Source organism: Vulpes lagopus, chromosome 19, assembly GCF_018345385.1.
Source record: "Vulpes lagopus strain Blue_001 chromosome 19, ASM1834538v1, whole genome shotgun sequence".
Taxonomy (NCBI): domain Eukaryota; kingdom Metazoa; phylum Chordata; class Mammalia; order Carnivora; family Canidae; genus Vulpes; species Vulpes lagopus.
The window spans coordinates 23,771,322-23,789,188 of NC_054842.1; the positions used below are offsets into that span (position 1 = coordinate 23,771,322).

Genomic DNA, 17,867 nt, shown 5'->3' on the forward strand with positions numbered 1-17,867 from the left:
TCACATGCAGTTCCAAGAAATGATACAAAGATCCCTGTACACTTTGCTCAATTTACCATAGTGGTAACATTTTATAATACTGTAGTATAATATCACACCAAAATATTGACAATACAATCCACCAATCTTAGTAAGATTCCCTCAGTTTTATTTGTACTCATCTGCTGTGTGTGTAGGTGTGTATATGTGTATTAAACTCTGCATTTTTACCTGTGTAGGTTTATGTATCCACCAAAGTCAAGATAAACCACAGGGACTTAAATATAAGAACTAAAACTATAAAACTCTTAGAAGAAAACATTGGTGTAAATCTTCGTGACTTTGAATGAGGCAATGGTTTCTTAGATATGACAATAAAAGCACAAACACCAGCGGAAGAAAGAAAAGAAAGAAATTAAAAACGTTTATACTTTAATGTATACCTTTAAGAAAGCAAAAAGACAACCTACATAGTGGGAAGACATTTTTATATATCACGTAACTGATAAAAAGAATTTATTCTAAAATACACCTTGGTGGCTCAGTGATTGAGCAGTTGAGCCTCTACCTTTGGCTAAGGTTGTGATCCACGGGGGCGGGGGGGGGGGGGGGGGGGGGGGGGGGCCTGGGATCAAGTTCCACATCAGCCTCCCTGCAGGGAGCCTGCTTCTCCCTCTGCCTGTGTCTCTGTTTCTCTCTCCCTGTGTCTCTCTTGAATAAATAAATAAAATAATTTTTTTAAAAAAAGAGAACTTAAAGAACTCTTACAACTCAATAACAGAAACAAATAACCCATTTTTTTAATGGACAAATGATCTCAATAGACATTTATCTAAATAAGACATAAAAATGGCCAATAAACACATGGGAAAATGCTCAATATCATTAACACATCAGAGAAATGCAAATTAAAAGTAACTGAGATACCATGTCACACCTGTTAGGATGGCTAGAATCAAAGAGATAGTAACAAATGTCATGAGAATGTAGATAAATCTGAACCCTCATATTCTACTAGCAGGAATGTAAAATGGTGTGGCTGCTTCAAAAAGCAGGCTGGCAGTTCCTCAGATGGGTAAATGTGAAGTTACCATATGACCCAGCAGTTGTACTCTTAGGTATAGAACCTAATAGAAACAAATGAAATAGAAACAAATGCCCACACAAAAAAAATTTACATAAATGTTCATAGCAGAATTATTCATAATAGCCAAAAAGCAGGAAGGACCTAAATCCAACTTATGAATGGATTAATAAATGTGGCATATCTATACAATAGCATATTACTTAGCAATAAAAAGGAATGAAGAATGCATTTGTGCTACATCTTAGGTGAATCTTGAAATCGTGATGCTAAGTGAAAGAAGCCAGTCACAAAAGACCATATATTATATGATTCTGTTTACATGAAATATGCAAAATAGGCAAACATATTGAAACAGAAAATAGATTAGGGATTGCCTGGGGCTGAGGAAGGCAGTTGGGAGAAATGGGGAATGACTTCTAGCAGTTATGTTTCTTTTTGGAGTGATGAAAATCCTTTAAAATTGTGACAATGGTTCCAAGTGTCTGTGAATAGACTAAAAACCATTGATTTGTATACTGTAAATGGGTAAATTGTATGGTGTGTAAATCATAACTCAATAAAGCTCTTATTTTTTAACAGGGAAAAAAAGTAAATCTCAAGTGTCTTTCATGTTGCAACTTTATTTATTTATTTATTTTAAATATTTTATTCATTCATTTATGAGAGACACACAGAGAGAGGCAGAGACACAGGCAGGGGGAGAAGCAGGCTCCATGCAGTGAGCCCAATGTGGGACTCAATCCGAGGTCTCCAGGTTCACACCCTGGGCTGAAGGCGGAGCTAAACTGCTGAGCCACCCAGGCTGCCCCATGCTGCAATTTTATAAGCATACTCACCTTCTTCCCAACCCACTCTCTATCCTTATTTCTATTCAGTGACAATCAGGAATCTGCCTTCTATTTCTAAAATTTTGTTATTTCAAAACTGTTACATAAATGGAATCATACAGTATGTAACCTTTAGGTATTGACTTTTTCCACTCAACATAATTCTTCAGAGATTCATCTAAGTTGTTGCATGTATTAAGGTTCCTTTATTTGTTACCCTTGGTATAGGTATACCACAATTTGTTTAACCATTCACCAGTTGAAGGACATCTGCAATGATTCCAGGTTTGGGTTGCTACAAATAAAGCTTCTATGAATATTTATGTACAAGTCTTTGTGTAAACATAAATTTTCAATTCTCTGGGGGGAAATGCCCAAGAGCACAATAGCTGAATTATACAATAATCACGTATTTCATTTTTTAAGAACTTACCTAACTTTTTTCCAGAGTGGCTGTATCATTTTACATTCCTACCAGCAATGTATAAATGATCCAATTTCTCCACATCCTCACCAGAATTTGGTGTTGCCATTATTTTTTTTTATTTTACTCTTGCTGATAGGTGTAGAGTTCAAATTTCATTGTGATCTTAATTTGCATTTCTTTGATGGCTAATTCTGTTAAACATCTTTTCATGTGCTTTTCTGCCATTGGTTTATCCTCTTCAGTGAAATAAATGTCTGTGCATGTCTTTTGCTTATTTTCTAATTAGGTTGTTTTTTACTACTGAGTTTCAACATTCTTTATATAATCAAGATGTAGCTCTTTGTTGGATTGGTGTTGTATTGTTTTCCTATAGCTGCTGTAACAGATCAACACAAAGGGAGTGTCTTAAGACAACAGAACTCTGTTTCTCCCCCTGTTCTAGAGGCTAGAAGTCAAAATCAGTGTATTAGCAGGATTGTATCACCGCTGGAATAAAAGACTTTCTTTGCCTCTTCCAGCTTCTAGTGGCTGTTAGCACTCCTAAACTTACGGTCACCTCTCTCTCTCTGCTCAATCTTCCCATCTCCTTCTTCCTCTGTGTGTTTGCCTGGTGGCTGCATCACTCCACTCTCTACTACCATTTTCACATCATCTTTCTTTCTTTGTGTATTTGTCAAATCACTGTCTGTATCTCTCTTATAAAGCTTCTTGTAATGACATTTAGGGCCCACCTGGGTAACCAAAAATAATTTCCTTATCTCAAAATCTTTAGCTTAATTAGATGTTCATTATACAAGAAAATTACCCCTTTTCTTGTCAAATTCTATGTATTTTGAAAACATTAATAAAAGTTTTTTTTTAATTTTTATTTATTTATTCATTTGAGAGAGAGAGTATGTGTAAGCAAGAGCATGAGCAGGAGGGAGAGTCAGAGGGAGAGAGAGAAGCAGACTCCCTGCTGAGCAGGGTGGTGGATGCAGGATCCATCCCAGGGGTCATGACCTGAGCCAAAGGCAGACGCTTAACCCACTTAGCCAACCAGGTACCTCTAATAAAAGTTTTAAAGGAAAAAAAAAAAAAGACCCTTTTTCCAATTAACATTTACAAGTTCCAGTGATCAGACTTGGTACTTTTAAGTACCCATTTTTCAACCTACTGCAAGTGGTTTGCAAACATTTTCTCCCAGCCAGTAACTTGTCTTTTTATCCTCTTAACGGGACCTTTCACAGAGCAATTTTTTTTTCATTTGAATAAGATACAATAGATGGCTTTTTCCTTTTATGGATCATGTTTTTGGTGTCCAGTAGTTTACCTTTTTTTAAGATGGCCTACCTGAAAAGCATATAGGTGAGACTCAACTATTTCACAGGGCTGGCTGAAGAGCCATGTTTGTAATCCAAGACAGTTAGTGTAGGAGTAAATGTAGGCTGAAATGGAAGTTAAAGCAAATTTATTTATGGCTTTTTTATATGTAAAGACTTTGATGGCAAGAAGGCATACTAACACAAATAAAGCTATAGCTTGAAAAGCAAAAGACAATTAACTAAAGGGGACTGAACCCAGCCAACCTGTTCTAGCATACTGTAGCAAAGGAGTTAGAATCAAACTGAATCTTGAAGAACAAATTAATAGAGTAATTCTAGATTAGATCATGAACCTGAGAAAAAATAAAGCTATAAAAAACATTATTGCACCAATTGATGAAATACATATTGTAGGCTTGAAAATATTGTATCAATGTAAAATTTTCTTATTTTGCTCACTGTACTGAGATTATGCAAGAGAATATTCCTTTTTCCTAGGAGAGATATGTAAGGTTTTTAGCAACAGGAGCACAGTGTCTCCTACTTACTTTCAAATTGAATAGATCTGTTCCCAGGTAGAGATAGAAAGGTAGATCATGCTCCAGAAAGGAGATTACAATCTAAGTGGTCAAGAGGGTGGATAGCCAAAGAAGACCAGTTGTTCCAGAATTGGTCATTTAGAGCAGTGGTCCTCAGACTGGACTGTATGTTAGAATCTGCCTCTTAGGTAAGGTAAAATTTATCTTCCCTCAGTGCACATTTCCATTCTCCCAACCTGGCAAAGTTAGCCAACCACTGTCAGATGAGATAATTCACTAATGTTCTGTAAATGAGGCAATTTGCTAGTAAAATCTATAAGTGCCTAGAGTAAATCATATTTCATTTTTATTATAACTCCATACTAAATCGTAATCAAAATTTGATGCTATCAATAAACACTGCATTTCTATCTAAGCAAAATAATATTTAAAAGAGAAGAATGCTGGAAAACTAGTAAATTGAAATTTTTTCTATTGTTTCACTTTGCACAAGAAGCTGATAATTTCATATGTTACTAGACATGCTAATATAATAGCACTGCCATAGATAATCTAAGAAATAATTAGTTTGGAGTTTTATAAGTATGTGCACATCTCTTGACTATTCTAGAAACCTCATTCTACTTGTTGTACCTCCTTCACTATAGGCCTCTTTCTCAGTCATCAGCCCCTTTTTACTCTGATACATAGTGCCATTTTACAGCAAAACTTGCCTTCTCTTAGTGCACATTGTCAGTCTAGTCTTTAAGTACACCCAAGAAAGATCCTATTTGAAGAAAGTTGTTTATGAAAGAAATTATACAATAACATCAAATGGAATTGAGATTTCCAAGGATAAACACAAATGTGTCAAAATAGAGTATCAAATGTAGACACTTGAGAATATTTGTATAATAGAAATGAATGTTGAATAAACATGCTTCTAGTCAAAATGAATAGAGTATGTATGATTCAGGAAGTTTTTTTTAATGACAAGAAAAACTGTATGAGAGTTTCAACCTCTATTTAATTTCACTTAAAAACTGGAGTGAGAATGTATTGGAAGAAGGTTGCAACTGAAATTTCAGAGTTTTAGGTCTTTTCATGCAATTTCAAAATAATCTTTCTAATTCTGTTCTCTTTAGCCCTCCTTTGCACCAGAATAATTAGCCATACAGCTCTGTAATGGGTGGTTAAATTAGGTGAAGTCATTAATAAGGTGAGGCAGGAACATATTGTCGGAAGAGAAATACAAGAAACCACTTCAAGAAACTGTGAAACTGGGATGCCTGGGTGGCTCTGTGGTTGAGTGTCTGCCTTCAGCTCAGGGTGTGATTCCAGAGTCCTGGGATCTTGAATCCCACATTGGGCTCACCACAGGGAGCCTGCCTCCCCGTCTGCCTATGTCTCTGCCTCTGTGTCTCTCTTGAATAAATAAATTAAAAAAAAAAAAACTGTGAAACTCAATAAATCATGCCTCCAAAATCTAGAACTTGAACGAGATTGAACAAAACAAATTTTAGTTAAACTTCAACATTCTTACTATTTCTATAATACTTATAACTGTTTTATTGATCTATCAGTTCTTCCATTACATTAACACATAACACAAAAGCAAAATTAGCCATCAAATAACATAACATTAGTGATTTGTGTTTATAAGATAAAGCTTTAATGAAAATGACACATGTCTAGCAGGTACGTATCCCCTCTCCTATGGCATGCCTATGACATTCAAAACAAATTGACAATGATATTATTTCCCCTCAGTATAATACTAACTCAGAATCCTTCTCAATACAAAATTCAGACAGTCGTTGCTTCATTCATTCATTCATTCATGAAGCAAAGATTTATTCTGTGCCTCTTCCGGGATCCAATATTAAAAAAGACAGACACAGCCCCTGTCATGATAGAGTTTACACATTTTAGGGAAGAGAGACATCAAAATAAGTAATTATGGTATGATGTAAAGTGACATGAAAGATGGCCATTTCTGCTATACCTGGTTTAGGATTTACATTTTTCATAAGCTAGAAGCCTAAGAAAATGTGTCATGAAACTTACATAGTTCCCTATACAAGGACTTCCACTCATATTAGATATTATTATAAAAGGGAGGTTTGAAATGTTTACTAAAACTGTACATATTACTACTCCAATAATATAGTGGTTCTATTATGAAGAGGAAAGAAGGGATGTTAGGTAGGCAACAGCAGTCTCTGCCTTAGTATTTAAAAATACATTTGTTCTTTAAGGCCCCTGGGTGGTTCAGTCACTTAGGTATCCAACTCTTGATTTTGGCTCAGATCATGATCTCAGGGTCCTGAGAACAAGCCCTTCAAGGGCTTCGTGCTGGGCATGGAACCCGCTTAAGATTCTCTCTCTACCCCTCCCTGCCCCCACCTCACCACTGTCTCTCAAAAAAAATTGTTCTGTGAATGAATGAAATCTTTATTAAAGTCGCTCCATTGTTTCAATTTCCTCAACTAAAACAATTTTTTAAGATTTTATTTATTTATTTATTTTAGAGAGAGAGGGAATGAGAGTTGAGAGAGTGGGGAGGGAAAAGTAGAAGGAAAGACTCAAGCAGACTCTAGGCTGAGTTCAGAGCCCAATGTAGGGGTTAACCTCATGACCCCGAGATCATGACCCTATCCAAAACCAAGAGTTGGTCACTTAATCAACTGTGCCACCCAGGTGTCCAACATTCATTTTCTAACTCACATTTTACAATATTAATTTCCTTTTTATCTTAGGTCATTAGCATTCTTAGTTATTACATAATTGTTATATAACTTTACATAGGTGTATACCTTGTTTTCCTAAATAAAGTCCTATGTATACCTTTTTCTCTTTATTTATAGAATATTATCAGTGCACTATAAATTATTTTACTTAATAAGAGTGTTAGTCTGTTTAGGCTGCTATAACAAAATATCACTGTCCTAGTGGCTTACAAACAACAGATTTTTATTTCTCACAGTTCTAGAGGCTGAGAAGTCAAGGATCATGGTGCTGCCAGATTTGGTTTTTAATGAGGGCTCCCTGGTTCACAGCCAGTGACTTCTCCCTGTGTCCTCAATGGTGGAAGGGGCCAGGGAGTTCTGTGGAATCTCTTTTATAAAAACATTAACTCCATTCATGAGGGCTCTGCCTCTGTGACCTAAATACCTTCCAAAGGCCCCACCTCTTAACACATTCCCACTGGGAATTAGGATTTCAAACTTAAGAATATGGGAAGAACACAAACACTCAAACTGTAAGCAATTCCCAATATTCGAAGGAATAATATACATCAGAAAAAAAAGAAGAGAAATAACCACTTTCTATTGTGACAATTAATTACTACATATCTCAAATTGTTTTTAGTGTGCTCCTACTATGGATTTTTAAAAGTAAATCAACATTAGTGAAAATAAAAATCAGGAACGTCTAGATAAGTCTAGCTAATCATAACCCTATTGAACATATTTTAAGAAGGTGGAATTTGCATACATGACAAAGTAAAGGGATAGAAAAATATATTCCACACAAATGGAAACCAAAAGAAAGTGAAGGTATCTATACTTAATTCAGACAAAATAAAGTTTAAGCAAAAACAAGAGACAAAAGGTCATTATATAATGAAAAAGATGTCAGTTCATTAAGAGGACATAACAATTGCAAATATAAATGTATCCAACATTGGAATACCTAAATATATTCAACAAAGGCTAACACATTGAAGGTAGTAATAGGCAATGATGTAATAACCGGGGGTGGGTGGGGGAGGTTTAATACCACACTTTCAACAATGGATGATAATCCAGATAGAAAATCAAAAAAGAAACATAGGACCTGAACTATATTTTCAATGGACCTAACAGACATACAGAACATTCCATCCAACAGCAGCAGAACATTCTTCCCAAGCACATCATGGAATATTCTCTAGAATAGACTATTTCTTAAGTCACAAATCAAGTCTTAGCAAATTTACAAAGACTGAAGTCATACCAAGTATCTTTTCCAACCACAATGGTATGAAATTAGAAATCAACAGTAGGAGGAAAGCTAGAAAATTCACAAATATGTAAAAATTAAAGCAATCCTGAACAACCAATGGATTAAAATGAACTCAGAAGGGAAATCAGGAAAAAAAAAAAAAAAAAGGGAAATCAGGACACCTGGCTGCCTCAGCTGGTAGAACATATGATCCTTAATATTGGTGTTGGAAACTCGAGTCCCATGTTGGGCGTAGAGATTACTTAAAAAATAAAAAATAAATAAAATAAATATTTAAAAACTCTTTAAAAAAAGGAAAATCAAAAAAATCTTGAAACATATAGAAATGGAAATACAACATACTAAAACTTATGGCACTCAGCAAAAACAGTGCTAAGAGGGAAGTTTATGGCAATAAATGCCTACATTAAAGAAGGAAAGGAAAGGAAAGGAAAGGAAAGGAAAGGAAAGGAAAGGAAAGGAAAGGAAAGGAAAGGAAAGGAAAGGAAGAGAAAGAGAAAGAAAGAGAGAGAGAGAGAGAGGGAGGGAGGGAGAAAGAAAGAAAGAAAGAAAGAAAGAAAGAAAGAAAGAAAGAAAGAAAGAAAGAAAGAAAGAAAGATTTCAAATAATTAAGTTTAAACATAGAAAAAGAACTAAGCCAATTTCACTCTGAAATTAACAAAAGTTACCTATGCTTCTAACTCTGATATTTTCCCTCTTTGGTGGATCAGAGTCCCCCAAGCTCAGCCATTTTATTCTTCCAGGCCCTATAAAAAAAGACTTAATCTAAAGTTTGACCATTATCAAAATAAGAAGGGGCAAGGCACCTTCCAAAGTCAGAACCTTCAAGACCTTGCTCAAGGCCAGCTACACAATTTGTACAGACCAATACAAAATGAAAATGTGAGGCTCCATGTTCAAAATGTAAGATGAAAGTGCAATTAAAGGTACTGGAATACAAAGCTTTTCCCTTTTTTCCATGGTTTCTCTCTCAATTTATCATTGTGTTTTATTCATTTGACATTTAATGCCATTCTAAGTAAAAGCGAACTTTAAATTTCAAACATTGGCATGAATTGTACCATTCATCTTTATATTGTACAACACTAGTTTTAAATGCAAACATAATGGCATTTAACTTAAATGTGCACAATCACCAAAATCACATAATTCACATCTTAATAGCTCTTGCCTGCATATGTATTTCATTCTTACCAGAACAGTAGAAAAGCTGCACGAGACTTAACTGTTTTTAGTTCATTATGTATGTACATTCTATCAACACTTTCAACCTTCAGCTTACTTAGAGGATGGACTGAAAAGAAAAGGAATTAGGTTGTCCTGTCTTTTTCTTTCTATGTCATCATTCTCAGTGTTAGTTGTTAGAAAATAATTATGTTCTTCATTTATGTTTTATAGAACACCATTGCCATTCTGTGTTTGAAGCAAGTTTTGGTTCAAATGAAAAGCATGGCTTCTGAGTGCTGTTAGTCCCCCATATACCAAGATAAAGAGGTACTGATAGGAAACCTGAGCACTGCATTTCAGAGGACTCAAAACGCATTGCTAAGAGAAAATTCAGAGAGCTTTACTTGATATGAATATTTTACCGAGCAAGAGACAAACTGAATCGTCAGACTTCAAACCAAAAGTGTTCTGAAGCTCAACTGTCAGCAGTTACAACTCAATTCATAAGGCATGAATGAGGGGGTACTTTGTGTGTGTGTATGTGACTGGTTACTAGAAACTTACATTTTTTATAAAGTATAACTGCTAAGCTTACTTGTTTGTAGCTGATTGTCCAGGAAGCTGAAAGGTAACACTAACATGAAGAAAGCTTAAGTTTTATTTAAGCATCTTGGGGGAATCAAGATAAGCATTAAAGACTCTTGAGACAATAGAATATATAAGGGATATAAACAATATCCTAACAACAGGATAAAACCAAGTGTTTGGAAAAATACTTCCAAAAGCTTAAATACTTGTCAGCAGCTACTGACTTATCAGGTGATCTTTATGAGAACAAAAATTACATGAACTTGAATGATCAGTACTGAAATCCTGGTTCGTGATCTTCAAAAGACCATGAAAACAACACGGTGACCAAAAGTAATGCTGAAGTGTCCATTCATCCAAACTTAACCAACTATAAAGATCAACTGGGTTACAATTAGATTCAAATTTTACTTTTCCAAGTCAGTCTGCATTTTGAGGGGGATAAAATGTAATCGGGTTTCAATTTCCCCCAAGTTATTTACATAAGCATAACATGATTTATTAATAAAAATACATATTCTTTCTTGTTCAGCTAGTAAATAACCTAAGGCTATGTGGTTCTCTAATATAATGCTGGCTAAAAATTTTATAGATTTTTGTTGTAACTGTAGAGATTTTGTACTAGATAAGGTCTCTTCTAATAAGGTTCAACTGCAATCTTCCATTGATGTCTTTTCCAATAAACCAAGTCTCTAGATTTTAATATATGGACCCATTGTCTCCTTTTGGAAGTGGATCTCAGAAAACTTTTTGGATTGGTGGAAATAAGTATCTGAATATTGCATTTGTGTCTTACAATAATGAATCATGGCATGACTATTCAGGACAGGATAAATAAGATGATGTCTCACTTCAAGAGACAGTATTGCAGGTAGGAGTTTCTTCTAAGTAGAACTATTGCTATATAGTGTGAGCAATCAGGTTTTTAATAAGAGATACTTCTATGGAAACAAAAGAAAAACAAAGGTTAATAGAGCAAATTACAAGCTAGTTTAAAAATTAGTTTCTGGTCTAAAGAGCAGTCAGTGAAGAATATTTCTAGACTTGAGCTGGAGGCATCTCTACATGGTGGATTGAAGATGGCAGTTTCAATCTGATGGATTTCCCTGGTTTGCAACTTTACTGTCTATGACGTCAAGGTGTTTTGGTGAACTCTCTAAGTGGCCTATATAGAGACAAGTATGAAGACTGTACATATATGATCTGTTGTGGTGATACCTCTGAAGCTTTACATGTTTTCCTTTGTTTTTTATTTTGTTTTGTTTAACATTCCAAGTTATTCTTTCTATCTTTATTGATTTCAAGATTTGACAGAGAAAACTCTTTGGGGACCAGGACAACAGCAATCATATCACATTATTTTAAAAACTTCAAGTTTCAAAGCAAATTGTTTTTTTTTTTTAATACAGTTTTGAAAAAAATAGAGTTTTGACTTGAGTTAGATACAGGGATTAAAAATAGCACACACTTCAAGGTTACATGGTCTACAAATGGTGGAAATACCTTTTCAGAGTAGTTTTATTGGTATATATTTTTAAAATATTCAGAAAGGCTCAACCTCAAGCAGTCATAAACATAAGCAAAAGTGATTTAACTCTTAAATATTCAGAAAACCTCTCTGTCCACACAAGTTAAATAACATTTTCACATATGTACATACATACAGACATACATACAGATTTGTTTGTGGTAGCTAAAATCTGCTATTCCAGCCCACATGTAGTTGTCCCCCTTTAGCTAATTAGGGCATGGAGAAAAGGGTAGTTTTGGGTTTTAGTGATTCTAAGTCACAGGTGTAGGAGAAAATTGGAAATGTGAGTTTGAAGAGTTTTGGCCAGATATGAGGACACAAACTAGAAGAATCAGAAGAATTCAGGGTACAATACAGCTTACAGGTTAATAAGAAAACGTCAGAGACAGTGAGCAGGAATAGAATTTGTAATGGGCACACTATAGTTTTCTATTGAAATACAATTTTTTTTCTCTATAGTCACCCCATTTTTACCAAAGACAATTATAGCAACTGAGTTGTTTGTGAAATAATCTCATTAAATTTGGCCTAGTCATTTACACAAGTGCAGGAAGAATAGTGATTTTATGCACATTTAAAAACATTAAATTTCAGTTAAAGTTTTCCTGATATCCAACGGGCTTCATTGACTCCATAAAGTCAAGTTTAGCTTCTTAAAACTATCTGGTAGTAATCAATGTCAGGTTAGGTTAAGAGGTGTGAAACTTCAGTGAGACCCAGAATGAATATACAAGTTTAAAGATAAAATTGAGACTTTGAAACAGAATAGAGAGCACAGAAATAAACCCATGAAAATCTGGTTAATTAATCTTTGACAAAGGATGCAAGAATATACAACAGGAAAAAGACAGTCCTTCCAACAAATGTTGGGGAAACTGGACAGCTACATGCAAAAGAATGAAACTGGACCACTTTCTTACACCATACACAAAAAAATAAACTTAAAATGAATTAAAGACCTCCATGTGAAACCTAAAACCATAAAAATCCTGAAAGGAAATATACACAGTAATTTTTCTGACATAAGCCATAGCAATATCTTTCTGGATATGTCTCCTGAGGCAAGGGAAACAAAAGCAAAAATAAACTATTGGGACTACATCAAAATAAAATGCTTCTGCACAGCAAAGGAAACAATCAACAAAACTGAAACTACTGAATGGAAGAAGATATTTGCAAATGACATATCTGATAAAGGGTTAGTATCCAAAATATATAAAGAAATTATACAACTCAATACCAAAAAAACCCAAATAACTCAATTTAAAAAACGGGCAGACATTTCTCCAAAGAAGAAATATAAATGGCCCACAGACAGATGAAAAGATGCTCAACATCACTCATCACCAGGGAAATGCAAATCAAAACCACAATGAGATATCACTTCACACCTATCAGACAGCTAAAACAAAAAACTCAAGAAACAAGTCTTAGCAAGGATCTGGAGAAAAAGGAACCCCTTTGCACTGCTGGTGGGAATGCAAACTGGTACAGCCATTGTGGAAAACAATATGGAGATTCCAAAAAATTAAAAATAGAACTATCATATGATCCAGTAATTCAAAAGACATATGCATCCCTATGTTTATTGCAGCATTATTTACAATAGCCAGATTATGGAAGCAGTCAAGTGTCCATCTATAGATGAATGGATAAAGAGAAAAATACACAAACACACACACATGCACACACACACACAAACACAGTAGGATATTAGTCATTAAAAAAAGAATGAAAACTTGCCATTTGCATCAACATGGGTGTATCTACAAAGTGTAAAGCTAAGTGAAATAAGCTAGTCAGAGAAAGACAAATACCATATGATTTCACTCATATGTGGAATTTAAGAAACAAAACAATGAACAGAGAAAATGAACAAAGAAAAAAGAAACAAACCAAGAAACAGACTGTTAACTATAGAGAATAAACTGGTTGTCTACCAGTGGGAGTGAGTGAAATAGGTGAAAAGGATTAAGAGTACATTTATCACATTACTCAATGTACAAAAACGTTGAATCACTATATTGTATACCTGAAACTAACATAATGCTGTAGGTCAACTATATTGGAATTAAAATCTTTTAAAAATTGTTAAGAATTTCAGTAAACCAGGTTATGAAGCCCTTCTCAGCACAGAGCCCCAAGTATAAAGTATGTGTGCCATGGAAGCCATTTAGCAAATCTCCTGAACATGATATGGCAATGGGGCAACAAGAGACAAGATGGTCACATATACTGCATGTTATCTCATTTGTTCATGTGCATGTTCCATTGTCTTTTCAGACTTCACTTACAAATCACAAGCTCAAAGATACATTATTAAGCATTTCAAAATGGCAAGAGCAGAACATTAAACCAAGTGCAAGACTTTTCTGAGCGTAGGTCACATGCTCAGAAAGCCAGCCCTGCTCTCACTTTCCAATCATAACCTCTGGCCTCAAGCAATGTAAAAAATTTAAAAATTAAAAAAATTTTCTGATCCTTTTTTATCTTCTCAAATGACTGTCAAATTTAATCATAAATATCCCAAACTGCAATGAGTTTTATCATCTTTTCAAATCAAACAAGCGAACAACTGGACTCACAATTTATATTACCTCTTAATTTTTCCTATGTTAGAGGTATCTGAGTGGCTCAGCCAGTTAAGCAGCTGCCTTTGGATTAGGTCATGATCCCAGGGGCCTGGGATGAAGCCCCATCTTGGGCTCCTGGCTTAGTAGAGAAGTCTGCTTCTTCCTCTCCCTCTGCTCCTACTCATCTGTGCTTGCTCTCTGTCTCTATCACTCTCTCAAATAAATAAAATCTTACAAAAACACATTTTTCGTATCTCAAGTGTCTTTTTGTATTCTTTCTGAGTAGTGTTGAAAGGCAACATAACCTACCATATTAGGTACCTTCTTCATGGACTACTCTATTGCCTATAACTCAAGTCCATTTTATAAAAGTCACACATTAACTCACCATTGTGTGTTCCATTAGAAAAATATTTCTCAACCAGGAATTACCAGAAAGACTTAGGGTGGGGCAAGGGGAGTCATCAATGAAGGCTGTCATGTTATGAGTCCTAGGATTTTTCTGAAAAGAAAACCATACCTTCAGCAAATGTGTAAATGGGTCCATAATCCTCCACGCCCCCAAAATTTTAAGAAGCACTTCCCTGGATTCTCTTATTTTATAAAACTTTAATGTATAGGATTGGTCAATATAATTCTACATCATTCAGTATATTATCCTGTTTTCCAAAGTTCTGGCACCTCTAGTAATTTTATAAGCAGACCAGACACTTTGATTCTACTTTTGTATTTTTTACGATTTCATTTCTAAAATTTTCTTTACATTTCTAGCATTTAAAAGATTTTAATTATTGTCAAATATATTTTGATTATATCTTAACACACAGCACTTCACACAATTCATGATTTTAAATACAAATTAAATCACATCTGAATTTCTAAGCCTAAATCTATTATGATAGTGACACTGCAACTGTTTGAAAATTACTGAAAAGCATGTCATTTTACTGAAATGAACTTAGTGTAAAGGCAGCAAAGAGGTCCTTATAAGGAATGTCTGAATCTGACTTGGTCACCAGTATTAGGCAAAGTTGGCAAAACCTAGCAGAACACATCAGTAGGTTCTATAAATGTCCCATGAAGCTAGAACATCACCAGTAGAAGACCATCAATGAAGGTACTGTCACAGCAGTTAGAATCATCAACACCAATACTGTACAAAGTGTGCAATGTATGTCTGAAAATGAGATATTCCCATTTTTTGCAGAGCAAAAACCTCCACGATGACACCAGTGGAGACAGGCAGAACCCCACTAGTACAGTGAGGTCAGGAAACTCTAGCACCCCATCGATAGCTAACTGGTTCCTGAACAGAAAAGTTTGCTCCTGAATATGTTGCCCATGTGACAGAATTCCAGAGAGCAACAGACATGAAGACCCACAATGGAACTAGAATCCAAACCAGCTCATTGGCTCTAAAGAGGTGGCAGTTATGCCAAACATACAGCTCTGAAACAAACCTCTGCATATTCTTTTTAAGAGAGCAAGAGATGGGGATCCCTGGGTGGCTCAGCGGTTTAGCACCTGCCTTCAGCTCAGGGCGTGATCCTGGAGTCCTGGGATCGAGTCCCACATTGGCTCCCTGCATGAAGCCTGCTTCTCCCTCTGCCTGTGTCTCTGCCTCTCTCTCTCTCTCTCTCTCTCTCTCTGCGTCTCTCATGAATAAATAAAATCTTAAAAAAAAAATAATAAGAGAGCCAGAGTCAAGGGGGGGAGGGGCAGAGACAGAGGGAGAATGAGAATCCCAGGCCGACTCCACCTGCTCAGCGCAGAGCCCCAGGCTGGAGCTCTTTCACACAACCTGAGATTGTGACCCAAGTCAAAATCAAGAGTTCTCAGCTTAACCAACTAAACCATCCGGGCACTCCACACCTCTGCATATTCTTTAGATAAGTGAGCCTAGCAAGTCTTTTGGACCACCTCAACTGATATGCATGAACTGCAACTTCTGGGTTAAGATGCCTTGCAATGTTTCTCATTTCTGGCTACAAATTTTCCACTGTGGCCAGAATGTCCTCCTGCTGATAGGTGCATGACTGCCTGACTCTGCTGTGCAGGGTTATGACCGTGACGCCCGCAGACCTACCAGGGCAGACCTGTGGCAGTGTGCAAACCGAGTAGCATCTCCTCCCCACCCTGCACCTGTGCTAATCTTGCCAGGGCCACTGCCCACACCTACAGAGCAGAGTGATTAATGCCATCAGTTGAGGTTGGTGTAAGTGGCAGGCCCCATACCCTGAGCTGCAGTACAAGCAACAGCTGTACTGTACCTACCACCAAGCCTTTCTTGATGCTTCTGCACATATAAGCCACACCCCAGGAATAATGGAAGTGATCCCGCTCATAACACTTGGAGAACAAGTTGTTGGCTAAAGACAGATGTTCAGATCTCTTCCATCAAGCCAAGAAGGCATGAGGGTGAGGTCTAGACAAGACTGAGGATGTGGGGACACCTGGGTGGCTCAGCGACTTAGCGCCTGCCTTTGGCCCAGGGTGTGATCTCGGGGTCCTGGCATCGAGTCCCACATTGGGCTCCCTGCATGGAGCCTGCTTCTCCCTCTGCCTATGTTTCTGCCTCTGTCTCTCTTGTGAATAAATAATAAATAAATAAATAAAATCCTTTAAAAAAAAAAAAGAATACGGATGTAAATGTTATCTAAAAAACAAATTTCATGATGAATTGAATGCCTAAATTCAGAACAACTGCTTACTTTTCATTTACTCATTCTTTTATTGTCTCAGTGAATACTTACTAATGGCAAATTGCTAAGTAGAGGCTGAATATTTAACTACATACAGACATATATATATAGTTTCTACCTTTATGCAAATTGAATACACAGACAATGAATGATAAGTCAAGGCCACAAGTGGTACGAAAGGAAAAGTGCGTGCATGGCACCAAGGATGAACAAAGCAGGCTGATTAAGGAGCCTTTAGGGACAGATAAGGCTTTTTGAAAAAATTTCACCTCTACAATAAGACCTGCAGCATGAATACGACGAAGGCAGCCCCGGTAAAGGAAAGACTGCTCTTGACAAACAAACAAACAAACAAACAAACAAAAAAACAGCATGGGCAAAAGTAGCAAGACGAGTTACAAGGAAATGAAATCCAGAAGTGAAACTAGAAACCACAGGGCTCTTTAAAGCCAAACTTTGGGAGTTTGAACTCGATCTTAAACGCAGTGGAGAGCCATTTAAGAGTCTCGCACTCCATCATACCTGCTTTATCAAAATATCACTCTGTGAAGAACAAAAGGGAGTGGAGGCTGCGGTCAGAGTCGGTACCGCTACAGTTTACAGAAAGGGAGGAGGAATCCGGCCGGATTGGGGTACGGAAAATAGTGGGGTTTGCACGTGGAAAAAAAAAAAAAGTTAAAAGGCAGAACTGACCGGACGGGTGACCGACAGGACATGGAAAGGCTGGGGGAGAGTTTAAAAATCAATAAGGAACATTCCCCAGGCTGCTGAGTCGGTCAGTGGCTATGTGGAGGCTAGCGCCATGTCTCGAGCGCTGAAGAGCCACAGGCAGCCGGAGCCGAATATTTCAGGTATCTGGAACTTCCCTAATAACGTCCCGTTAATCCGAAACTCGCTTCCTACTTTGGCTTTCATATCCCTCCCAGATGCCTCTCTTCAGCAGGTCGACCACTTCGGCGGGCGAACCATTCCGGAGATTCTCCTCACAAGAGGGAGCCCACGAGTACAATCTCGAAGACGGGGAGACCGCAAAACTAAAGTTAACAGGAAGCTCGTCGAACGCTCCGAAATACCCACCCTTTACGATCTCCCGGCGGCTCCACCCCTGAAAGCCAACGACCGCGAGCGGAAAAGCGCCCCCAGGCCGACGCGCTGA

The 17,867-nt window shown here is 36.7% G+C and overlaps 1 pseudogene; it reads right to left on the reverse strand.

Moving 5' to 3' along the window:
* Window positions 1–14,885: 14,885 nt before the first annotated feature.
* Window positions 14,886–15,588, reverse strand: LOC121479109 (annotated as a pseudogene).
* Between the last annotated feature and the right edge of the window lie 2,279 nt (window positions 15,589–17,867).